The sequence below is a fragment of the Carya illinoinensis genome, chromosome 8, assembly GCF_018687715.1.
Source record: "Carya illinoinensis cultivar Pawnee chromosome 8, C.illinoinensisPawnee_v1, whole genome shotgun sequence".
Lineage (NCBI taxonomy): Eukaryota > Viridiplantae > Streptophyta > Magnoliopsida > Fagales > Juglandaceae > Carya > Carya illinoinensis.
Window position 1 is genome coordinate 17681138 of NC_056759.1, and position 26872 is coordinate 17708009.

Consider the following 26872-nt stretch of genomic DNA (forward strand, 5'->3'; position numbering starts at 1 on the left):
GCAACGGTGGCAAATCGGAACAAAAGTCGTTCGGCTTTGGGTGACTATTCCAGATACACGGTGGCTCGGATGGCGGTGAAACTTGGTGGGGTGATTACCGATTGGAGGGGAAGAAAACTGGGTGGGTGGTGTGCCGCACGGTGGCCGGTGGAGAGAGAAAAACGAACGGAAATGGGTGTGGAGAGAGAGAGTCGCACGGGAGAGAACCGGGAGGAAGAGAAAGAAAGAAAGAAAAAGAAGAAAAAGAGAAAGAAGAAAAAAAAAAGAAAAGAGAAAAAGAAAAGATGAGGGAAAAGAAATGAGGTCAAATCCTCACATTTGGAGTCCAAAAACTTATTCAACGAAAACAATTTTGAAAGCAATAAAACCAAGAAAATATTTTAAACACAACGTAAAGTTAAAATATAATAAATAACTAATAAAAACTAATTATTTAATTTTAAATCCAAAAATAAGCTAAAATAAATTAAACAGTAATTTAAACTCAAATAACAAATAAAATCTAATTAAAATCTGGTAATTTAAAATAAAAGAACTATTATTTTAATTAAATTAAAATATTCATTCAATAAAAATACACATAAAAACGGGGTATTACATTTATTTGAAAAAAAAATAGAAAATTATAGTGAAATTAGTAAACTCAAACATATTTTTAACCTCATTTATTTCTCAAAGAACAAAAGATAGTAGTATGTGGTATTATGAAGGGCCCAACCCGTCTGCTGGAGCCAAGCCCTCTAATTCTCACCCAAAACAAAGTAGTTTTTGGGGCCTTGGAAGTCAAATTACTTCATCTTATTTTCCCCTCCCCCTCTATGCATCGCACGACATTTGTCTCTCTTCCTTCCATTTTCATTTTTTTTCTCTTCTCCCTGCCACCACCCTGAGCTGCTCCCACCGCCCCCATCACCACCAACACTGTACAACGTGGTCGTGCCTCCCATTGCCTTTAATCGCTGTTGCAACCCTCCCAATCCTTGATCTACACTCTGTCATTAGATTCATTGGAGCCCAAGTGAGCCAAGTTTTCCGTAGCCTTATAGTGAAATTGTCAAACCGAGGGTCTCGAATTCTTGGGTAAAGCAAATAGTTAGGAGTAGCTCAGATCAATGAATGGCCAATTGGATCTTGAAATGTTTCATTTTTGTAAAGAACGTGATATTTATAGGTCCGGAGATGGTAGTGTTCTCTGCAGCTTGTTTTGATTATTTGATCTAATTTATTCTATATCGCTTCTCTCTTTGTTTTCAATCTCTCTGTTGAAACTCTGGCTTTTTTCTATTGCAATTAATTTATGCATTGTTTGCTCTCATATGTTGCTACATGCTTCTCTGATGTGACTGACCGGTTTGGGCATTGAGTTTCGACATACTCTTTCTGAGGACCAGATAATATATTTTTTTTTAACTTAGTGATTAAAAAATATTTTTTAAAGATGTTGTAAATTTATTTAAAAAAATATATATTTTAATATATAAATAATTGAATAAAAAAATTTAAGAAAAAAAGAAGCAATTACTCTCCTTGAGCGCCATTTCAGTGCTATGGCTCATTGTCCCCAATAACTTTAAAAAAGAAAGGGACAATATACGCGCGCACACAGCAATCAAAAAAAAATAAAAAAATAAAAAATAAGTGAGAGCAGTGCCACATCTACATCACCGAGAAGAGTAAAATTGTTTTTTTTTTTAATTTTTTTTTATATTCTTAAATATTTTTTAAAAAATTTATAAAAAATCTTTTTTAATCACTAAATTAAAAGAAAAAAAAATTCAGTATACACTATTGGGACCCATGCTCGATGCGTTTAATATTTTTAGAAAGAAAAAAATTACACAACTTCTTACTATTTATATAACCCCTACTAGTATATTATATTTTTTTAATTTTAATTATTTTTATTTTATCAAATATTTAATATATGAATAATAAATAAAGAATTTAATTAATTTAAGAAAATAAATTTAAAAAAATTTAAAAAATATTAAAAGATTTAAAAATTTAAAAAAAATATATAATAAGTAGAAGTTAGAAAGAATAAGTGGGATTGCTCTTTAAATAAATAAATAAATAAGATATACAATTTAGACTGATGGTGATGGTCCAAACTACCACGTCGGACGAGAAAAGACTGCAATACTGGCATTGTGAGAAAATAAGTTGATTAAGACCATGTATATTGGTCTATGTATATATATATATAAAGTCATATTTACATAATATGAGTTTAAATTTATCTATATTAAATTATATATTTTTAAATATTTACATAGTTATGAACAGTACTTTTACATGTTTGAATATTTACTATTCACTCTTCAAAACATATTTTATTCATTCTTTTTCTCTCATCTCACTTTCTTTATACATATTTTACCTTTATATATTTTATTACATATTTTACTCATTCACTCCCAAAAAAATATTTTATTTAAATATTTTACATATTTAAAGATCAAATCCTATTAAAAAAAGTAAAAAAAAATAATAATATTTTTTTATTATATTGTCTCAAATTTACATAAGTCAATGTGAAAGTTTTACGTGTATGGCAAATTAGATTTTCAAAAAATATGATTTTACATATGCACATGCATAAACTAATGTGAATGCTCTAACAATAAAAGATTTGAGCGATCCTACAGCTACCGAGAGGTCATCTCGAGATCACGTTAACTTTATTTTTGTATCATTTTAATTTCTTTTAAAAAAAAAAAAACTTTATCAGAGCACATTATCGAAATGCTTTATTGGGAGATAAACCATTCCCTAAAAGATTTTGATTAAAAAAAATAAAATAAAATATAACATTATTATTTGAGAACATAGCTTGACTACACAAATCCACGGTCAACATTACGTTTGAATACTGAAGTGGTATTAGATGATTTGAGTTAATTTATAAATAATTATATTTTGTAAGCAACGTTATTAAGATATATTTGAATGTAAATAGATTGAAATATGTGTTTAAATATTTAAAATAAGTTAATATGAATTTAACATTTTAATATGAAGTTGAAAAGTAGTAAATCTCATTAATAATTGAGTTAAGATGAATTGAAATGATTTCAAAAATTAAACACAACAATATTCCAAACACGTTGTTTGAGAACATGGTTTGACGACACAAATCCACAGTCAATGTTACGTTTGGATGCTGAGGTGATTTTAAATTATTTGAGTTGATTGTGGCTGAGCAACTGGGTACCAGACCGGATATCCAGGTATACCCGGCCCGAAACCCGGATTCTAAATCCGGGCCGAAATCCTGCCCGGATACACCCGGGTTATGACCCGGGCTGGAACCCGGATTGATCCGGGTTTTTACAACCCGGAAATCCGGGTTCCGGCCTCTAACCAGATTTTTTTTTTTTTTAAGCCTATATTATTAAACTTTTTTCAGGAAAAAAAATATTGTGACACTTTTTATTACAAATTTAGATTCTCCATTATATCGAAAGGGAAATCCAATTCTGTGAAGCTGACCCTAAGACACCACTCGAGTATATTGCCAATCAAGCACATGCATCGGATGGTGACCTCTTGGATTATTAAGCCCACTAAACTCCACACCAGCTTTTAATTCATATGCTTATTGATGGGTATTGGAATATTGATGAGTCTAAGCCATACACTTCGATGATCAGGATTCATGCATATGGAATTATTGAAGAAATCTGGCCATATATATATATATATATATATATATATTAAATTGAGCTGTGTTGTGGGGGGGGGGGGGGGGGGGAAGGGGGGAAGTTCTAGCTCATGTGTCTTTCGGGGAAATGGGTAGATATAACTAATATATATATATATATATATATATATATTAATACAGTTTCTTTCTTAAGCATTGAAAGGAAATGGAGAGACAAAAAAGGAGGAAGAAGAAAGAGATCCTGGGGCATTTGACTTGTATAGTCTGAAGGGCCCTGCAAATAGATAAATAACAATGAACTTGATCAAAAAATGACACTTTGAAATATTAATGAATAAACCATTACGGAAGTGGATTTCAAGTTTACATACTTCAAAAAATAATTGTGGTTTACAGCAGAGAGTCAATCTAGACAGCACTTCAACTCGTTCCCCCTGCCAAGATCCTGGAAGTAATCCTTGTATCGTGTAATATCTGCTGTGGCAGACATCAAGACCACCCTGTAAAATTTTAGTTAGATCCTCTTATAACCTTAGCCCCAACTCTTCCAATCAAAACTATGCATTTACAAAAAGAATAGATATCCACCATTCCTTAGAAGTTTAAAAGATATAGTCAAGCAAACAACTGGATAATGAAGTAGAACAAACTCAATAAGGGCATTTAAATTAATTTGGTTAAAAAAATTCAGTACATGAATTCCACCAAGTACAACATTAGAAAGAAACTGTCAACCTGAGGTCATTGTTTTTTTATCAGAAACTGCTTCAGGCAGACAAGAACAAGATCAGATTCTATTGATCTTTCATGTACTTCATCAGCAACTTGTGGCATTAAAAAAACTCATGCATAAGTCAATTATTACAAGATCCATTCAACAAGCATTACCAAATGGTTGCACAAGTTGTTGAGATATGGGGGCCCCTAGAACTAGCAAACAAGCACAAAATATGCAGAACCTACATGATAAAACCAAATCAATAAACTCTTTGGAACTCAACCAAGGACGAGCACAAAAGCTCTTACCTCCATTGACAACCCTTTCCTAAAAATAATATCTTTATTCTATCAAATTAACAGTAATTGGGCATATATGGTTCATGGAGAGGAGCCAAAGTCATCAATGCTAGACTTTATAAAAAATATTCAAAGGACAGAATTAATTTATAAGAATATTGGATTGAGGGGGAACAACATGGAGAATAATGCTTTCTATTTCTATTTCGATTATCTCATCATGATCAGTGCTAGACTTTTGAAATGGGAGTCCTCAATTAATGAAAACCAAAACCAGAGACAAGAATTTGTGAGGGATTTTTCACTCATACTGGGCCAATTAAGAATTTGTGAGGGATTTTTTCATGCAATATTAATTGATCATGTACAATTAATGCTAGCTCCAATTGCTATGCATGCAAATGCACCATATATGCCAACAAACATCATATATAATAGACCAACAAGTACTACTGATCCTAACTTACAAGCAAATCATGCTTGGCCTCATTGAAAACTTGAGATCCCAGATGGATCATTCATCACATATAGACCAAAATATTGTTATATATACATGCTTTTTCTAGAGAAATCCGGCCATGTAATATATACATGCTTTTTCTAGAGAAAGCAGGCCATGTAAAAGAGTAAAAGATCAGTACAGATCAAATAGCCAAAATCTGATGGCATTAAAGGATTTTCTATTTCTATTTACAAGTTCGTAGCCCTCTTAGAAACTTAAGGCTCCATTTACTTTGGATTAGTCAGGAATAAAGTCTCTGTCTAACAAATCACACCCAAAAATAAATCACACCCAAAAACAAATCACACCTAAAAATAAATCACACCCAAGAAAAAGATGGAAGTTCCCAACCATGAAGAAAGTTAAATTTTTATGGTATCTTCGCATTTTGTTTATTCTATAACGAAATACTAAAGATTGGTACCTCTATTTCTAGAAAACCTAAATGAGCAGAGACGAAAAATAAATAATACTACATGTACCAAAGCCATACATCTGGTACCTCTATTTCTAGAAAACCCAAACAGATGGGAAAAAAAGAAAAAGAAAAAGGCAACATATAAGAAGAAAAATCCCTTAATGCTATCGGCAGAGAAGAAAAAAAAAACAGAGAAGAAAATAAACCCTAATACTATCGGCAGTCTAAGCTAAACAAACACATTACAGAAGCATCTACTTACATATATCGGCACGAGGATGACGATGAGGCACGAGGGTGAAGAAGCTAGAGTTTCGGAGAGACTCAGAGAGGGACGATGGCTATGGTTTCGGAGAGACTGTGTCACAACCCCACCCTATCACGAGCGAGACTGTGATCCCGTACCTATTCTTTTTCCTATTATAACAATAAATTTATTTATATATGAATTCCCATATTGTTATTAGTATTATTATTATTTTATTAAATTTTTTTTAAAAGATAATGCGAGATGATTCGAACGCATCACGCATAAATTCTAATTTCTAACTGAAAGAAACATCTAATAGACATACCTTTACATTCCTTTACAAAGGACTCTCAGAGTCCGTCATCTATTTATTTAACATAACTACTTTAAACAAAAAGGGACTCAGTCCCTTTAGTCTTTACAAAAGGAAACTAACTTAAAGCAGGAGGAGTTTCCATTATCCTACTATATACTTTATACCCGAAGGTATCTTGTCTAGAAGTTAACTCAATAAAACATCCTCGTGTGGGGTCCAGTATTAAAACATAAGAAACATATATTTTCATAAAAAGAAACCAAACTACCAAGGGACTACTAAACATCAGCCCCTCCCTCCTTAGAAATACTCAGCTCCTCAGTAGATTCATCTGTACCTGGACGTTTAAAACATAAACACAAAGTGAGTCTAATACTCAGTAAGCAGTACACCATGCTGTTAACTTAATAAGCATATAGTACTTTCTTTTGAAAACATGCATCCATAAACCAATACTAATTCTGACAATACTTCCATACATATACTTTCTTTATAACATCATGCATACACTTACTTCTTACTATCATGCATATACTCACTTCATACTTTCATGCAAAATCTTTATTTCTTATTTTCATACATACTTATATATCATATCTTCATACATACACTTCATTTAATCTTTCACTTTCTTGTGGCCAACACACTATTACGCCCCGTGTGTTGGGGTTAGCGGTCCTATTGGACCTGGATTCCACCCGTTGCCACAGGTTAGGAACTCCTTTCTGTCAGGGAGCAGCATTGGGTGCACTACCAATACTATTTACCCGGTATTGCAATTTGCCCATTTCTTTGATATTATTTCCTTTCATGTGGCCATTACATATTTTTCATACATTAATTCATTCCTTTTCTTTCTTTGAAATCAACATTTTCAGTATCTTCCTTAGTCCGATGAATATGCTTTTATTTTGAAAAAAATAGCATTTTATGTCATGCTTACATATAAATAAAATCTTAGTTATTTCAAGAAGCATGTATAAAAATTTCATGACTTAGGGACTATATGCATGCATTACCCTATATACATACAATCAATTATAATCAATAGGATACTTAACAAGGGCTACCAAGAAAGGCTTGTACATAATATAAACTCATTTATTCTTTAATTAGAGGAACGTTTGGAATGAAATAGAGAAATATTCTTCCACAAGAGAACTTGACGTGGGCGCATGGTCATAGCTACTTACCTCGATCCGCTGCAATCCCTTTAACTTCAGAAAATCCTAATCCAATAAATAACAAGTGTGTTAAAACTCATCCAACATCCTTTAGATCCCCTTTTAACGATGGCTAAAATATTAAAAATTTAACATCGTTTTCTACCCTTAATGTTATCTCAATTAACTACCCTCTCGACAAATTCTTACAAGAGTAACATAAGAAAATAGTTAATTTAGTTAACATAACATCAAAACAACTCCATATATGCGTTTAATCACTTAAAACATAACATAATTATATATATACACAAAACAGAACATTAAAACGGCCTTATATATATAGTTAATCCCTTAAAACAGAGCATATATGTAGATATACAAAACATAACATCAAAACATCCCCATATAAATACTTAATCCCTTAAAACAGAGCATATATGTATATATATAAAACATAACATCAAAACATAAACTAAACAATTTAGTTAGCTTCCAAAATCACATGAAAGAATTTACCTTAAGCTCCTAGATTCTTTCAAGAGGTGAAGTGAAGGTCCAAACCTTGAAGAAAATGAGAGGAGTTTGATTTCTTGAAGAGGAGAAGAAAAGAGGAAAGTGGCGTTGGCTAGCATGGAAAGAGAGATGAAGAAGACTTGTTCTTCATTTGTTAGGTGTAGACCGATGGGTTTGAAGGGGTTCATTTGTTAGTTGTAGACCAATGGGTTTGAAGAGGAAAATCCTTCATCTATTAGGTGTAGACCGATGGGTTTGAAGAGAAAATCCTTCATCTATTAGGTGTAGACCGATAGGTTTGACGATAAAATCCTTCATCTATTAGGTGTAGACCGATGGGTTTGAAAATAAAATCCTTCATCTATTAGGTATAGACCGATGGGTTTGAAGATAAAATCCTTCATCAATTAGGTGTAGACCGATGGTTCATAAGAGAAGAAAGCTTAGTTAAATTTTGGTCATTAAAAGCTTAAGGAAATGGAGGGTTATGATTAGATTTAGGAAGATAACTATTCCAATTACCAATCCAATGGTGGGAATCATTTGTGCTCTTTCATAAATCATCAAATTTTAGGATTTAAGGAGAAAATACTATAAGGCCTTAAAATCATGTACTTAATTTATTTTAACAACCCACATAAAAGTAAAAAAAAAACACACCCATCTAAATAAAATAATAAAAATCTTTACATGAACATATTTAACTTAAGGAATAAAATAAAATGACGTAAAAACTCACATAGTAAGACTAGGGTATTACAGACTGAGAGAGGTAGGAGACAGGTTCGACATGAGAGAGGAAACTGGGGGAGGGAGAGACCCACTTCGCATCGCAGAGAGAGAGAGAGAGATATCGATCTGAAATGGGGGGAATGGGGCGGTAGAATTAGGGTTCTTTTTTTTTTGTCAGTTTATAAATGGGTACCGGATTTTAAACCCGGGTCTCGGATTTAAAATCTTGTACCCGGACCGGATTAATCCGGTTCGAAAACCGAAACCGGATTGCATGAACAGCCCTAGAGTTGATCTATGAATAATTTATTTTGTACGCAATCCCATTAAGATGTATTTAAATATAAATAAGTTAAAATATGTGTTTAAATATATAAAAGAGATTAATATAAGTTTCAACTTTTTATAAAAAGTTAAAAAAGTAATAAATCCCATTAATAATTGAGTTAGGATGAATTGGAATGATTTTAACAATCAAACACAGCAATATTCCAAACAACTTTTATTAAGGTCCATGCACGAAATAGGGAAGGGAAAAATAACTAGTATTTTTTTTTGCTCCAATCTAGTACCTAGCGCAACTATTCCAAACAATGGGACAATGCATACTGCAATCAATAGTTAGCATTGCAATGGAGTTTCTATATATGCTGACACGAATCTTATAAGCAAGCATCCTTTGAAGTGAAGCTAAAACAAAGGAGAGTTTGAGAATTTTAAAAGCCATGTGATAGCCAATATGCATCTTTCTAGCCCGACATATTTGTAGAAGTACTGTGTCTAGTCTACCTAAATTTCTTATAAAATGTAAGTTATACTTGACTTGAGAAGTCTTTGCTAAACAAAAATTAACTAAAATAAAATTGATTGTAGACTATTTCAAATCTCTGTTTAGAGTATCTAAGCAAAGAGGGCAGCTGGACATTTTGGAGAGCATAAAGTATCTACTAAAATGAATGTTGAACTTAGAAAGAATTTCTCTACTGATGAAGTTGTTGTTGCCTTACAACAAATGCACCCCACAAAAGCCCTTGGACTAGATGGGATGTCCCTTATTTTCTATCATAAATTTTGGCATGTCATTGGAAAATCTGTCAGTTCAGCTATGCTTCAAACTCTGAATTAAGGAGTGTTACCTACTGATCTTAACCATACTTTGATTAGTTTAATTCCTAAGAAGAAATGCCCTAAGATGGTTGTTGATTATTGTCCTATTAGTTTATGTAATATGATTTATAAGTTGTCTAAGGTGATTGCAAATAGACTCAAAAGGGTACTGCCATGTACTATATCAAAATCTCAATGTGCTTTTGTCTCTGGAAGATTGATTACTTATAATGCTCTTGTTGTATAAGAATTAGTTAATTATTTGAGGCAGAAGAGAAAGGTGAAGATTAGATATATATGTCTTTGAAACGATACATGAGTAAGGCCAATGATAAGGTGGAGTGAGATTTTTAAGAGAAAGTTATGCTGAAGTTAGGCATTGCTCATAGTTTTGTTCAGTTAATTATGAGTTGTGTTAAAACTGTATGAGTTTTTGTTTTGATTAATGGGATGCCAAATGGGCCTATTTTTCCTAGTAGAGGGATAAGGTAGGGGGATCTACTATCCCTTACCTATTTCAGTTATGCAAAAACGGTTTAATAAGTTTAATGAGTGAGAAGGTTCAGTCCAAGGTCTGCAAGTTTGTAGAAAATCACCTCATATTAATCAACTTTTGTTTGTTGATGATGGTATCATCTTTTGCAAAGTTGATGCTAACACAAACAAAAATACTCAATCACTATTGGATAAGTATGAACTTGCTTCTGGATAAAAGATTAATAGAGAAAAAACGGCGATGGCTTTTAGTACAAATGTTTCAGAAGACAGCCAAAGAGAGCTTATGATGCTTTGGGGTGTTAATTCTTTTCAACAATATGACAAGTACCTAAGTTTGCCTCCTATGGTGGGTAGATCTAAATCAAGAGCCTTGTTGAGACTAAATTCAGAATTTGGCAAAAATAGCAGAGTTGGAAGCAAATTTTATTATCACAAGGTGGAAGAGAAATACTTATTAAAGCAGTAGCCTTATCCATCCCTACCTAGACAATGAGTTGCTTTAAAATTTATGTTAGCTTTTGTAAGGAATTTGAGAGGATGATGGCAAGATTTTGGTGGGGATAGAAAACTAATGAGAGAAAACTGCATTGGGTTTGTTGGGATAGGATGTATCAATCAAAGAGGAGGTATGGGTTTCAAAAACTTTCAAATTTTTAACATGGCTTTACTAGCCAAGCAAGGGTTGAGGATTTTGCAAAATAAAGATACCCTTTCACACAAAATCTTTAAGGCAAAATATTTTCCCAAGGTCGGTTTCTTTGAGTCTGAATTAGGGGCAAATGCCTCATATGTGTGGAGAGGGATTTGGAAAAAAAAAACAAAAGGGTTTTGGATTGCTGTAGATGGAGAGTATGGAATGAGAAAGCTATAAAAATATGGTTTGATGCATGGGTCCCTGGTTATAAGCATTTGGTGCAGGAAATGGATGCACTGACAGGATATCATATGGAAGCTACAATGGATACACTTATTGATCATGTTGTTTGCTTTCGGAAAACTTTTCATCTTATCTTATCTCATCTCATATCATTATTGTAACTTTTTTAAATTTTCATATAAAATAATATAAACTATTTAACTTTTTCAAATCCCAAAACAAAAAATAATATTAAACAAATATATTCCAACAATATTTATTTAATTTTTAACTTTTCTCTCAACTAATCTCATTTCATCTCATCTCATATGCAAAGACAAATGTGGAAGGTGGATTTCATTTGAGCCCTTTTCAATTGAATTATTGCTACAGACATATTGAAAATCATGTTGTCATCAAACCAGTATGAGGATAAATGGATAAATGGACAGAGAACAATGGAAACTTCAGTGTTCGTAGTGCTTTTAGATTTATTCAGGAATAATACAAAAGGAATCCGAGGGAGAGATCCAGAGGTGTAGATCACTCTAAACTATGGAAGTGGCTTTGCAAGATGCAGGTCCCTCAAAAAATTAAGACTTATGCTTGGAGAGCTTGTAAGGATGGTTTACCTACTCTCAACAATCTTACAAAAGGAATCTTGATGCAGAAGATCAATGCTGCTTTTGTAAGTCAAGCCAAGAGGATGTTTCACATGCTTTAATCTTCTACCCAACAATTAGGGATTTGTGAAAGAATTATCTACCTTTTATGCAGAACATGGATATAGTGATGGATTTCTTGGCTATTGCTACATATGTGATGGAAAAGGACAATCAATTAGAGTTGACTATTTTTTCTCTTGTTACTTGGGGATTTTGGTTCAGGAGAAATAAAATGTAGGTTGATAAAATTCTTCTTTAGCCTCTAAAGGTCATTGATCATGCTTTGTCTTTGCAGAAAACACATAAGGAGCTCATAACAACATCAACAACTAAAGCTAAAATGATGTGCTACTAGAAACCACCACCAGTGGATTTTTTAAAGCAAAATGTAGATGGACCTATGTGTTTTGATATGCCAAAAGCTAGTGTGGGTGTCGTAAAGGAGGTTTGGTAATGGCTGCTAGTAAGGCTGAAAATGAAGTAGGTGATCTTGAAACTATCGAACTTCGGGCTTTGTTAAGGGGCTTACAACTTTGTGTCCATTTGAGATTCTCTAAAATTATTATTGAAAGCAACTGTTTGCTAATGGTTAAGGAGATGCAAGAAGAGCAAGAATCCTTCTTAGCAGTTGGTAATCTCATTAGTAAGGCTAAAAGCCTGCTGCATTATTTTAGTGAAGTTGAAATTTAGCATGTGCATTGCATGGGGAATGAAATGGCTCATAGATTGGCACATTATGCTTGGAATGTTGATAATATAGAGATGTGGTGTGTTTGGAAAACAGATATTATCCAATATATATTGTAGTTACTCTGTCTCTGGAGATCCTTCTCTTACTCTTTCCTACCAGCCTATACTTGATTAGGAAATACATTAATCCTCATCTGCATCATACTTGAAAAGGTAAAAATGGCAGCTTATAGGAGCTGGATTTGCTCCCTTTAAGATTTATTTTTGATAGAAAAAGGTCTAATCCCACCAATAATATTGTTCAACATGATCATAGAATCAGTTTGATTATACCAATCAATAATATTTTTAATGTGATTTCCTTTGTGGTAGTAAATGATCTCTCTTTGCATTTTTACGTTATGTGGTTATAACTTTTTAAACCTTTATGCTAATCATATCAAAAGTGGTGGCTTGTTTCTGTTTTTCTTTTGATGAACTGCAGGTGGATAGCAGAACAAAATGGGACTATTTTCATGATGATAGTAGATCAAAGTCCTTCCACGATGATGTAGTAAATTAGTTCATGTTTGTTGTTGTGTATTGGGAGTTTAATTAAAACAATGTATTTGTTTTGTATTGTTCTAAGCAAATTTGTTCAGACAATGTAATATGTAGTGGATTTTTTTATTTTTATTTTTACATGCATTTAGTTATAAAGTTCATTAGTTATTTATAGCCTTAGCTATTCTTAACATAAATCTCGTTTTTCATTTTGATATTTTTAATCATTATGGGCAATGATAAATATAGAGTTTTATATAACAAATTTTTTTGCTTTTCAACATTATTTCTTGAAAAAGTTGTAATAAAATATAGGATTTTTTATAAACATATTTTCCTACAAAATTAATAATAACATACAGACTTAAAAAGAAAGAAAGAAAGAAAAAAAAAAACCGGGTTGAACCCGAAACCCAGAATCCTGTTTTTTCAAAACCTGGATACATATGGGTTTCGGACTGGATCTAACCTGGCTTAATCCGGTCCGGGTTTCAGCCCAGATTTGAGACCCGAGTTGCGACCCGGGTGTACCAGGGTTCCCGAGTTAGAACCCGGATGAACAGTCCTACTTCTATTCACCTACATCTGAACCTAGCATCTAGCCAAAGATGCGTTATGTCATTCCCTAAACCAAGCCCTTCTCTTGTTCTCTCCAATCTCTAAACCATAAACCTAGCAGACGCCTTCTCCATTCCCTCGTATCAAGCCCCTAGTGCTCCAATCTATGAACCCTCCCCCATAGCAAGCCCCCATAGCCACGCCCTCGTCTTAATTTATCTAATCTCCACTTATTATCCAAACATATCTATTGTTTGGGAATCTTAACTTTCTTAAACATCACTCAAATACAAATAATTTTCAATTTAAAATCTTAATTTTTTTAAATTGTAAAATAAAAATAATATTAAATAATAATATTTTAATTTTAAAATATTTTATTTAATTTTTTCTCTCATATTTTTTAAAATCTAATAAAATATTTTAATTTAAATTATTTTTTATTTATAAATTTTTTTATCTCATCTTATTTTTTTAAAAGATATTAAATTGTTTAAAAAGAGAGACGATAAAATAAAATTTTAAGGAATCAAATAAGAAAACTTATTTTGGGTCCAAGTAAATTGGTAAAATAGAGAGACAATTGAAACAAACCATCATTGGCTCTTCATAGTTGACGTGGGGCCGCAAGTGCAATGAAATTGGCTATTTAAGCGGACGATGCTTCAACGCTTACACCAAGAGGAAGGAAAAATCTGTGCGCGAGATCTGAGAGTGAAGAGCAGTCAGAAATCAGCAATATTTCGTGATCACTGATCACCATCACCGGCACCGGCCCCGGATCGGAGAAAGCTTAACTACGAAAGAGATCGGAGTGGCGCACAAATCTTGACTGTCTCGTTCGTACCAGGTCCACTAATCTCTCTCATTTTTATTTTTATTTTTATTTTTTTAAGAAGCTCTAGTTTTCATTTCGTGATCAATTTATTGTGTTAGATTATTTATTTTTCTGAATTATTTTTTAATTAACTCTTTATTTGACAACATTTTTAAATAGTTGAGTAAAATTAAAAAACAGCTATTCACCTTCTCTCAGTGTTGTGTGAGATAGAAGTAGTGACTTTTTAAATAGATTTACTGCTTATAATCTTCACACACTATACATCATATTTATATTTATTATCTCTAAATCAATAACTAAAAAAAATAAAATTGTATGGTATATGGTACAAGAACAATGAGTAGATATTTTTTTTTCAAAACAGACAAGAAATACACACTATATCCTAAGTTAATATATCGGTCTATGACACTTAGACAATCCAAATAAATAAATATATAGATATATATATATATTAATTATTAACTTTAAAAGTTGAGTCACTCTCTACTCCTTTTGAAATAAATTATTTGAAGTTTGTAGTGGAAAAAGTTGAACGGTCATGCACTGTCGCGCTTGTGGTTTAAGGACTCGTTCGATTGTTAAACTTAGCTAAGATGAACTTAATTCAGTTTAATTTTAAGTTGAGTCTAACATCTAAATACTTAACTCTCAAATAACTAAATTCATCTCAACTCAAAATCTCTTTACATGTGAGACTTACAATATTTTTAAACTCAATAACTCTTTATGCATAGGATCTACCACCTTTATAAATATCTCTAAACTCATTTTAGATGGGTCCTATATAACTAACTCTACCAACTCAATTCACTATTATTCATAAAGTGTTAAGCTCAGCTCAACATCTAAACATAGCCTAAAAAACAATTGTTCAATTTAGATTAATCCAAATTGTGTTAAGATCTTGAGGGTTGAAGGTTTAACAAATTTAGTATCCAATAGCTTTAGAGCTTATGGATCAATGGTTGAGTCTTTAAAAATTGATATTAGAGTAGTGATCACATTACGGGTTCAAGTCATGGAGGGAGTGACTTATAAGTTGGATTAAAATGTTTTGGTACTATATATGAGTATAGTGTTAAGTTATTGAATATATATATATTTTATAAGTAAGGAAGATTTTATTGATCCACGTAATTAGTTAAAGCCCGAGTACACATGAAGTATACAAAATATAGCCTAATTACAAACTACGTGCTACGAAAAGTAACATAAATGTCATTAAAACTCGTTTCATTCAAAACAATGGAAGAAGCCCAAAGTAACAATGTATGTAAGAAAAAGTCCCTGAAATCCTTCAGAGAGCATTCCCCATTGTCAAAATAGTGACCATTTCTTTCATTTGATGTTTACCACATTAAGCATAGAGACACTATCTTCCAAACAGTTGCAATGTGGCGATTACCTCGTATTCTTTTCCAGGATGACAACAAGTCTATTACCTTTCTAGGCATTACCCATGCAAGACCGAGCTTAGTAAAGATTTCATTCCATAAAGCTTTGACTACTTTGCAATGAAGAAGTAGGTGATCTACTGATTCACTATTATGTTTGCACATAGAGCATCAATCTGTGATGTAGAGACCACGCTTTCTCAATTTATCAATAGTCAGAATTTTTCCATGGGAAGCCAGCTAATCGAAAAATGTAGCCTTGAGGGGAACATTACTTCTCCAAATGCACTTCCAAGAGAAGGCATTGAAGGAATGAGTCATTAATACCTTGTAAGGAATGAGTAGTTAAATGTTATGATCTTGAGAGTTAAAGATTTAACCAAATTAGTATTCAATAGTTTTAGGACTTTTGGATATTCAATGGTCGAGTCTTTAACAATTTGAATTGGACCAATTGGCAAAAATTTAAATTGAATTCAGTAGTCTAATAAGTAGATTTAGGCGAATTCCACCTGACTCAAAATCGTGTTTTTATTTTTATTTTTTTGGATTGTATTTTAAATTAGGCGACCTTTATTTCTCATGTACAAAAATCTTAGAAAACTAAAAAAATTTCATTTCATCCCCGTGTTTACTCGTTAAAGATCACCATAATGGGAAGAAAAATAAGTATTTTATATTAAATTTGAGACTAATACTAAGCAAAAGTACTACCACTATCTTTACCGTATAATTAGTTAAAACATACATTTTAATTTTTTACGAACAGCTAGCTGGGCATATTTGAAATTATAAAACAAATAATTAGGATATTTGAGGTCAAATATGTGAATCATATTGATCTTATCAAAACCATTTGTATTTATCATTAGTTTATTTAGAGTTAGTCAATGAATTTATATTTTAAACTAATTTAAATATGATTTCAAAAGTGAAAAATATATTATATATATTTTCTTATATTTTTCTATTTAAACTTCTCCGTAATCATTCTACATTTTGATAGTAATAAGTGTTGAGAAGAGTTGTGAATAGTAGTAAAAAAGTAATGAAAAAATAATAATAAAATATTGAATAGTAATTAAAAATATTGAATAATAGTAAAAAATAGATAAAAAATAATAATAAAGTAATGAATAATAGCGTAGTATTCTGAGAATACCTAAGGCATTTTTGGTACCTAAATAAATAAAAGATCCGTAACAACAAATATTAGTTATGAAAGGAAACACTTTGAATAACTCTTCAAAAGTAAAACCTTACGGGACAGCCTAACTCAGAAAAGTCGATCAATCTATTTGTTTGAAAATCAATTACAAATAATTCTCAATTACAAAACTTTTATAACTTGACTCTCTTACTTATCCAGATAAATGACCTATTTGTCTAATTTTATTATAGTAGTAGTTAGATACTCTAGCGATTTTCAAACTATTAACTTCTCTTCTAAAACTTAAGTGGTTGAACTCGATCACCTCAACTCCGACACGGAGTATGTACGCACTCAATGAAAGAAAGAACAAAACAGTAGAAAATCCTTCACAAGCATTCTCTCACACTCAAGCACTTGGATCTCTCTCAAATCTCCAAGCTCTCAAAATAAACACTAATCCCAAGGATGATCAAAACTTTTAGACGCAGCCTCCTATAAATAGGTTGCTCAGTAGTTATCCATTATTGCTGACGGTTACATTCAGTTAGAATTCTGTTATGCTGTTGACAGACTACTGATGCCCAGTGCTGAAACTTCTCAACAGATAACTTTTGACAATTCAAAATTGATATCTCCTATCTTTTCGAATTAGTTAATTATCCAGATCAGATTTTGACTTGCAGTAGAACTCTGCTAATGGATAAGATCTGGTAGAAGTTTGAGTTATAGTGAAACTCTACTGACAGTTTGTTGACGTGTATGTAGTTCCAAAGCTCCTTATCAAATTACGGATTTGGTTTGGATACGCCTTGATAGTTTGAACTTCGTTATCTCCTTTTTGAATTCAAATCATCTCCCTTTTGAATCTAGATCATCTCCTTTTGAATCTTTATCTATCTAACCACTTATCTTGAATTTAAATATATATACATAAAGATAAGACAAATTGCATTCGTCCAAATTTCAAACTCAAAGATAAGATAAACCCTTATCATCTAATCACCTAGTCATATTTAAACTTATCTACTTAGTCACTTAATCCTAGACAACAAACTTAGCATTTACAAGATCTATTTCCTAACAAGTCCTTAGCCTTCTTCCATTCATAGTATTTTTCCTTCTTTTAGTTTAACCACACAGTCTTTCATTAGTATATTGAAAGATAATAAATTCAAGATAATTTGAAAGGTCATGAAATTTTAAAGTTCGAAACACTTATGCTTCTTTTATTTATAACATTTTATCTTATATTATCTATAACATGTCGTGATCTTCTTTGTATTTCATTAAAATATGTAATCGAAAAAAATCATGTAAAAATCGTGTGTGAGAAACTTCGTACAATAAATTTATAAAAAAATAATTAAAAATTGAGTAATACTAGGTACAAATCTTAAATATACAAGTCTTTTGTAAAAATATGGATCCCATAAAGAAAAAGTAAGTCTTTCACACTTTTTTATAGTGAGGTCCACTTTTTTATGAAGGACTTGCATAAACTTATATATATCATTTCTCTTAAAAATTAGATAGAATTAAATTTGAATGTTTAACAATTTTTCTAGGTGCATCGCGCGCATGGTAGTGTAGCTAGTACTATAATTCAATTATGCTATAGGTACCTGCCGTTGGGTACCTTTTGCAGAATTGGCTGATGTGGCTAATGCTATGTCAGCCGATATTAAAAAAAAAAAAAAAAGGAGCAAAACATAGCTTTATGTGCAACATTGCAAACTTCAACGCAATTTTGCTGCAATAGAAACCAGCGATCCAAATCCAACAAACTCAAATTTATTCCGTCAATCAAATAGTAGAATCTACCACTGGAAGGGAGTAGAAATGACAAACATTGTTATGATTCAAAAGAAAGAAGCACGCAACAGAGAATCTGTTTGGTTTCAGCGAAAGCTTGGGATCTGACAACAACCAAGTCAACATGAACCCAATTCATTAACCCCAAATTTTGTTTCATTTCCAAAGATTTCTCAAAAGCCAAAGAAAGACTAAAAATTAAAAGCCAAGAGAGAGAGAGAGAGAGAGAGAGAGAGAGAGAGAGAGAGAGAGAGAGAGAGAGAGAGAGAGCATAGGAGAAATTACCATTTGGCGGGCTTGAAACTCATATGTGGTATAGACATAGCTACACAAAGTAGAAACCAAAAAATTTAGACCCTTTGAGTTGTAGAGCAAACGTTGCAAAATTAGGTATTGGACACAAAAGGAATCGATACATGGTTTAGATTATTCATAATTGAAGTTTGATATATATATAGAGAGAGAGAGAGAGGAGGAGAAGGAGAAGAGGATTTGTTGAGGCGATAGAAGTGGAAAACGGAATATGAGTCTAAAACCCAATTCATGAAAGGCCCAAGCCCAACCCGTTTGGAAGAGGAAAAAGAAAAAAGGTCAAAATGGCATGCTTTGACAAATGCCCTTAAAATTAATATTTTAAATTCCATTCTAGCAAACATTTCAATTGAAGTAATGAAAGGAAATATTTTGGTACCGGTGTGTTTCGGGATTAACTAATATATATATATATATATTTATATGCATATATAAACTAACAACTAATAAAATTAATACATGGATATGTAAGTATGCATCATGTATGTGTGTGTGTATATATGGAAGAATTGACTATTTATAAAATGCATATACATTGGAAATAATAAGGAAGTAGAAATGTTAGTGTCAAAAGATAATATTAAAAAATCATAAACTTCAGTTGAGATACAAAAAACAAAGAAAAAAATTAAAGAGAACAGATAAGTTATTAAAAATAATGATATTTAAAAAAAGAATAAGGGGACATAATTAAATTTACCAAAAAAAAAACTAAAATTACATAAATACCTTTTATCTTTTAAAATTAATTAAATACCATCTAGATTTAAAATTTACAAAAATACCATTCAAATTCAAGATGGATGCTACACTGAAATAGAAAATTTTGACCAAAATGGCCGGAATGGAACAAAATTGAAAACTAAGCCTAAAACCCTTTTCTTCTTCATCAACCCCCAATCCCTCTCTCCACCCCCCTATTCTACCCCCTCTGCCCCACTTTGCTCTTACTCTCCTCATCTCTCTCTTACTCTCTCTCTCTGCTCTCTTTCCCTTGTCAGCCTCTGACTGAGACCCCTCCTATTCTTTACTATTGTGAAAATAGAACTTAAGAAATTTATGTATTGAATAGAATGAATGGAGGTTACATGGAGCTCTACTTTAGATGCAGAGTAGAGAGTGTTGGAAAAGGATTGTTAATTTGAATTATCTATCAAACTACTCTACAGTTAAGGTAATGTACAATATTCTATAATTAATACTCCAACCAAGATAGAGAATTAACGTTTGGAAGACCCATTCTGCTTAATAATATAGAGAAGGAAACAGAGCCCAAAGTTTTTGTCAGAATATCTATAGGTTGATGGGCATAGGGAACGTGCAAACTGTGAATGAGACCAACGTGGAGTCTGATCACGAACAAGATGGTAGTCAATTTCAATATGCTTTGTATGTTTATGGAGATGAGGTTGGAGGCAATGTGAAGTGCAACTTTATGGTTGAAAAAGAGTAAAGAGTAAAGCTACTTGAGGGTGTGAAATGTGGAGGTCCTGAAGTATGGGCCAAACCAAGGAGAGGTCGCAAAACAATAGTAGCCACAGAGCAATATTCTGCTTTAGCAGGTGAATGAGAAACCGTTTGCTATTTCCTATACTTTCACGAAATGAGCATCTCCTAGGAAGTAAACAATTGTGAACAATTTTTAGAAGCACTTTGAGGTTGAGTTTTAGTAAACAATTTTCAATGTACGTTAATATGAATATTTAGGCTTTTTCAATATTAATTTTATTATGTATTTTTTTGGAGTGAACAGTACCCTCAATAAGCGTACTAAGTACAGTCTTTTCAAAATCATAGTATGGAATGTCCAAATTAGGTTAGAGAAGTTTTATTTGGACAATTGGAAAGATCTTAACCACACATAGTGAATATTATTAGACACTTGACACAAAGAGAAACTATCAGGTAGATTTGTGAAGGAAATCAATGTGTGAGATCATGCCACCTAAGCAAAACTTTATCCTATTTCTAGCATTGTGTTTAATTACTTAATTAAATCACTTTCACATACTATTAATTCATAAAATCCTTGTTACGATATCATTATCCAACCTTTTATACCTTGAAAATTTGATTGGGCCAAGAAAAATTAGATTTGGGCTTAATAGCATCTCAAACCTTAACCAAACCCCCTTTAAACCCAAAATTGAAGTCCACTTGATTGAGACCCACCAAGGCCCATGGATTTGGCCACCTTGGCAAAGTTACTTGAAGAAGTTTCCTCTCCCACATGATAGGCCATCCACTGCCCTTATCTGCACCCAATAATGCCTTGATGTGATGGAGAAACCCACCTCATCAACCTCTATATCTCACTACTTTTGCAGGCAGTCATTTCCCCTCACTATTCTCCACTTTATGTCATATAGCCACCTCCAATCAAGGATCATTCAAGCCCATATCTTCCCCCTCCAGAAGTATAGAGTCGTGCAAGACACACTTCTTCTCCTTTAATCACTTCTTCATCCCGTTCTTAGCGAGACACCAAAAAGAGCTCTAATGGGCAAATTTTTGGGTCTTTTTGCATAGAGATTTTCAACCCTTTGTAAGTATTTTCACATGATGACTCCTCCATAAAAGTTTCTTTGAGTATAGTTTCCATAGACATATTATTAGTATCATTCCATGGTCATTTGATCAGTCAAAAGTGTTTTTAACCATGGAAAGGTCATTCTAGGCGTGAAACTGGAGAGTATGTTATGTTTTAGAATTTTTGACCAAGCTAATGTACATATCTTGGTCCAAAAATTTTATGGAGTGTTGTTAGCATGTGTTTAAGAGTTTTTGCATTGAGTTTTGGTTGCATGACTAAAGCTTTTGATGATAGATTTTCTTAGATCTAGAAACTTAAAAACTAAAAGTGGAAAAACAGTTTTTATTTGGAGCAAGTTTCAATATTTTGAGACTTGATCTTACTTTAAAGGCATTGATATTTTTATATGATGATCCTAAGTCTCTTATTTTTATGCTAGGATGTTATTTTGAAGATATTTAGTATTAGTTTCAAAGATATCAGTTTTTTATGCAAGAGGATTTCGGTTAGGCCTAAGATTTGATGTTTTTGGATTAGATCCATGTTTTATTGATTTTTAGCCATGTAATTTTAAGTTTGATGGCTGTATATTCTTTAAGACACATTTTTAAACTATGTGATGCTTTATTTCGAAGATCTCACCTTCTTAAGCCATTGATCAAGAGATTTATCAAAACTAGTTGAGGAAAATGTTTATGTTTTTGGACTAAGTGTAAAACAAAAAGGTTTAAGTGTTATTTTGTGATTTTGGTGACTTTAGTTTGATGATTTGAAGCATGCTTGATCTTAGGATGGTGTTATAAATATGTTAGAAGTAAGATTTGATTTTTTGGAATTCTTGAAGATGTTTTGATTTAGGGTCAAAGCTTGTAATTCAAGTGTTTGGATCTTTTTACAAAAGGATTGCTATTGATTATTAGCTTTTTCTAAATGGATATTTTAATTATGGCTTTAAAATTAGGATAAGAAGATTCTTGTTGAAAAATTTTGGGTTAAGAATGAGTTTTGAAGTTGGAAGGAATTGCAACAAAAATCAAGAGAAATGGCCTATAGATGTTTCAGCCATAGTGTGTTTTTCATAGTTGTAATTTTTTAAAAATTTTTTTGAATTGATATTTGAGTTTAGGACAAAATTTACATAAGGAATGTAAATGTTGAAAATTTTAAAGTTAGGAGGTGAAATTTTTAAGCTAGGGTTAAAATGGTCATTTTCCCACATGTAAAGGGTAAAATGGTAATTTTACTCTAAGTTGTCTATTTTACACATTTTTAATTGTTAATAATTAAATTTCTAACTTTTAGAATATCTTCTTACAGTTTCTCATATTTTGCACTTTATTTTCATAGAACGTGACAAACAAGATAAGTTAGCTTTTAACTTAATATCAATTTACTATGTATATATGATGCGTAAGGGAATTACAATTTATGTATGTATGTTATCATATATGTCATGCCATGCCACGTCATTACATGTTTATCTGTTATACATGATTTATTCTATCACGAATGCTTATCTGTTACACAATCTATTTTGTCACGTATTGCTATATGTTACAAGTATGTCATATTATGTTATGCCATCTATTACATGTATACCATGTCACGTAATATTTACTATTACATGTTATGCCATATTAGGAAATGTTGTCTGTCACATGTTATGTCAAATTACAAAATATTTCTATCTCAAGTAAGTCATGTCTCTCAAGTTACGTTCAAGTCATGTTATGTGATGGCAGGACTTATGTTCTTTCATATTCCAGTCATGTTTTGTCTTGAATACAGTTGTGTATTTTGAGAACAGTTAAGTTTCAGTTATCAGTTAATTTGTACTACGGTCAAGGATGATACGCGCTGCCTAGTATTGCGGTCAAGGCTATATGCTACTGAGTACTGGGGAGAAGGATTATAATCTACCATACTACAGATGGTTAAATCAGTTAAGTTATGTTATGGTCAATGATAATACGCGCTATCTGGTACTATGGTCAAAGCTATGCGTTGCCGAGTACTATGGTGAAGGAGTATAATCTACCGTTATGTTAAGTTATGTTACGGTCAAGGATAATACTCTTTGCCTGGTACTATGGTCAAGCCTATGCACTGCCAAGTACTATGGTGAATGAGTATAATCTTTCGTACTACAAAAGGATGTTGCGCGCTGCCTGGTATTGCAGTCAAGGCCATGTGTTGTCGAGTACTATAGTGAAGGAGTATAATCTGTCGTTATGTTATGTTATGTTATGTTCATGTACATGTTATGTTCATGTTCACGTTAAGTTTCAAGTTCATGTTCATATCATGTTATGCTCATGTTTATGTTATGTTCAAGCCCACGTTCATGTTATGTTATGTTCATGTTCACGTTAAGTTTCAAGTTCATGTTCATATCATGTTATGTTCACATTTATGTTATGTTCAAGCTTATATTCATGTTCACGTTATGTTTCAAGTTCACGTTCATGTCATGTTATGTTCACATACATGTTATGTTTAAGTTCACGTTCACGTTATGTTATGTTCACGTTCACATTATGTCTCAAGTTCACGTTTATGTCATGTTATGCTTAGGTTTACATTAAGTTCAAGTTCATGTTTATGTTATGTATGTTCACGTTCATGCTATGTTTCAAGTCCATGTTATGTTTCAAGTTCACGTTTTTGTTATGTTGCTAATCCATGTTATGTTTTAAGTTTAAGTTCATGTCATGTCAAGTCATGTTCGGTTCACGTTTCAGTTCAGGTTATCTCAATTATGCCATGCTATATATCAAGTTATGTTATGTTTACTTACGACTTTAATTATGCATTCATGCTTTTATTGCCATGCATGCATCATTAACCTATGTGGGAGTTTCCTGTTAATTTACTGAGATTTGTAATTAAATCTCACCGTGGTAGTTCCAACTACCATTCCCCTTGAATAGTAGGCGATGTGTCAGGATTAGAGCAGAAAGCATATACTGGTAGACTAGAGGAGGTTGACTAGACACCGCAGACATAACGTGGAGTTTACGTCTTTCATAGTTAGTTTTTGAACAATATTCTGGCCTTGTTAGTCGAGTTACACGAGTTACTCGACGAACTTCTTCAATAGTGTATTTTGATAATGTAAATATGGAGTTTGGTCTCCCATATTTTTGAGATTACAGTCTTCTAAAATTTGTACTGAAATCATGGATGTTTATTTTGTTAAGTATGATTGGATTACAATTTAGCTATTTGGGATATTAAAAGTTTGGTGCATAGTATTGCTAAAAAAACAGTTATCCGCTGTGAATATTGTATAATGCTATATGCATGTTAGAAATATTGCATCTTATATGTCATGAATGGGGGCAGATAATCTTGTGTTGCATGTCCAGATGTTTCGGATGTCCATCCAATCCCAAACGAAAATCTGGGAGTGTCACAACCTAAGTAATTGGTTTCTATAGCAAATTTAGGCACCAAACGTTGGTGAGTGCCAAAACATGCTACAAGTACAAGTGATAGAAGTACCTACAGGTAAAACCTTCATGAGTGACATACTCATGGCTAGTGTAAGGATCTAGATGTGATGTGGTACCGATAGGGGCACACAATCCATTGGGAGCCGTGGAGTGTCCGTTATCATGTAATCAAACAAGTATATGTATGAATGGCTCATGTTGACCCAAGCAAGTATGCCATATTCATGTCAAGTTATTATGTTTCTATGTATGCCATGTTCATGTCAAGTTATGATGTTTCTAAGTCATGTCATGCATAAACAAGTTCATGTTCATCAAGCATATATGTCATATTATTGTCATGCATGCTTACTTATACGATTAGTAGCTTAGAAGCTTTACTTATTAAGATTTATGAATCTCATTATGGTAGTCCCACCTACCTTTCCCTCCAAATGGTAAACGATATGTCAAGAGGTAAGGGTCAATGCCCGATACTAGTAGGCCAAGAAGGAGCCTCGAGGTGCTCATGGAGTTGGTTCTCTACCTTTTCAATTCCATTTTGGCGCTTATAGTGGGGTTGCATGAGTGGTTTGGTGTTTAGTTTAGTTTTTATTTATGTTTGTAACTATGGATAGCGGTCTCTGGTACTAAGTCGTTTTGATTACAAACTTGTTCATGGATGATGTCTTTTCGGATATGTGAATATAAATAAAGTCTTTATATTTTGGGATTAGTATTCTGGTACATTGTGTATTTCTCAAAAAAAAAATTATCTATTGTGAATATTACATATTGTTATAAGTATGCTAAGTGCATTGCATTTTAAACTGTCATGAACGAGGATATGTGACTTTGTGTTACATGTCCCGACATTTCAAGATTCGTTGAATCCCAAAGAAAGTTTAAGGGTGTCCCAATGTCACATTTGGATCTTTGGTGGTGTGCATTCTCCACATACACCGCATATGGAGTCGAGGAATTGTGCTTGTGGGGGTTTTCGTGTCCATGGGCATTATGGTGGTGGTTATTGGGGCTGAGCTTCTTGGTGGCGAGCATGGCTGATGGTGGTGATGATCTAAGAGGACACTTATTTAGTTTTTGGAGATGATCTTGCAAGCTGAAAAATCATCCTTCTCCCAATTATGGTGTAAAGGATAAGTCAATGTGTGATATGGGAGAAAAGGTCATCCTTGGCCCATGGAGGTGATTCGGTGATTGAGCTGAATTATTGCATTTTTAATACTTTTGGAACCAATATATATTAATTCTTTCATTACTTTATCATTGGTTTTATATGGAAAAATGAATAAATCAAAGTTGTGATTTTAATTGATTAAAAGCATGAATTTCTGCTCTAATTTTATCAATTGTTGATTAATATGGATTAAGGTATAATTCGCTCGAGCGGCGGCGAGCGAAGTCAGGCAGATTCAAACACTCAACTTCCGCTTGATAGTGGGCTCAAGCGAGTTGCGGGAAAAGAGATCGCTCGAGCGGAGGCATTTGGCCGCTCAAGCGAATTCAGGCAGAGTCGAACGCTCGATGTTTGCTCGATAGGCCGCTCGAGCGAACTTAGGCAGAGTCGAACGCTCGATGTTCGCTCGACACTCCGCTCGAGCGAATATCGAATTTTTACAGATCAGGGTTTATTCCGCCGTCAGAGTATATATATGTTTTCTTTACATCTTAGGACGACTCTTGGCTGGAAAAACTCAGTTTTGGGTAGAGAAACACTTAGAATTCATTTTTTCCATTTATTTTCATTCAGATTCAGAGAGCAGGATTCATACAATTGATCATTCACTCACACTGCAACAGATTGAAGAACTCTTTGAGGGGTCTAATTGCCACTTCAGCTCAGCCTCCTCCACCGCTTCGAATCTTCATCTCCA

At 32.7% G+C, this 26872-nt stretch overlaps 2 long non-coding RNA genes across 2 annotated transcripts; both read right to left on the reverse strand.

Moving 5' to 3' along the window:
* Nucleotides 1–3837: 3837 nt before the first annotated feature.
* LOC122274197 lies at nt 3838–6076 on the reverse strand. The gene is made up of 3 exons (XR_006228242.1): nt 5864–6076; nt 4036–4164; nt 3838–3938 (listed from the first exon to the last, which is right to left on the reverse strand). It is a non-coding gene; the product is annotated as an uncharacterized LOC122274197 (long non-coding RNA).
* Nucleotides 6077–6181: 105 nt separating this feature from the next.
* Nucleotides 6182–7872, reverse strand: LOC122274196. Its single transcript, XR_006228241.1, has 3 exons — nt 7850–7872; nt 7361–7396; nt 6182–6504 (listed from the first exon to the last, which is right to left on the reverse strand). It is a non-coding gene; the product is annotated as an uncharacterized LOC122274196 (long non-coding RNA).
* Between the last annotated feature and the right edge of the window lie 19000 nt (nt 7873–26872).